This window comes from Anastrepha obliqua, chromosome 4, assembly GCF_027943255.1.
Source record: "Anastrepha obliqua isolate idAnaObli1 chromosome 4, idAnaObli1_1.0, whole genome shotgun sequence".
NCBI lineage: Eukaryota > Metazoa > Arthropoda > Insecta > Diptera > Tephritidae > Anastrepha > Anastrepha obliqua.
The window spans coordinates 83,724,097-83,724,823 of NC_072895.1; the positions used below are offsets into that span (position 1 = coordinate 83,724,097).

The window sequence follows — 727 nt, forward strand, 5'->3', positions numbered from 1 at the left end:
GCATGAAGGGTTATTGTTGTGGAACACTTTTTCGGTACGTTAATGATAAATGGTAAACTAAACTACCTTTTTATTCTAGCAGCGGGACATAGCTAGAGTTATACTGATTAATAATTTTTTTGGTTTTTGTGTTTCAGGTAAATAGAAGAGCCAAAACGGACAACACCGTCCAGGTCGAATTTTTCGGGAGGGTCAACTTCAGCGCCATTTTTTAAATTATTAAAATTAAAAAGGAAACATTTCATTTTTGTATGTAAAAGAAGTTAAATAAAAAGCCTAAAAAATTTATTTTTTCATTTTTTTATTGTATAAAAAATTCTAGAAAATACCCTAAATTTTCGAGCTCTAGACCACCGGGGCGTGCGTCTTGTTGTGGCTTATCTTCAGTTATCGAATAAATCTTTCACCTTTTACTAAAGATTTCCGTGGAGAGGAGCACTCAAATGGGCTATTCAATAAATAAGCAAATTGAAGGATAAATCAGGTCTCAGAAGCTTCTAGGCATATACGAAAATACTGCAGCCCATTATTTAATGCAAAACTTAACAAAATACAACAATTACTAATTGCAACGTAAAACGAAAGTCATTGCTAATGTTTTCTCATTGTTGGTAGCCCTTATTGTTGCGGCAAATTTTTAGTTTGTGTCAAATCAGTAATTCCACTCAATCCGATTGCTCATCAAAGTGCTATTGCAATTACCTCCATGGTTGATCATGTGGCCAAC

At 33.8% G+C, this 727-nt stretch overlaps 1 pseudogene; it reads left to right on the forward strand.

The window, feature by feature from the left end:
- The first annotated feature begins 368 nt into the window (after positions 1-368).
- On the forward strand, positions 369-483 carry LOC129246614 (U5 spliceosomal RNA; annotated as a pseudogene).
- Positions 484-727: the final 244 nt, after the last annotated feature.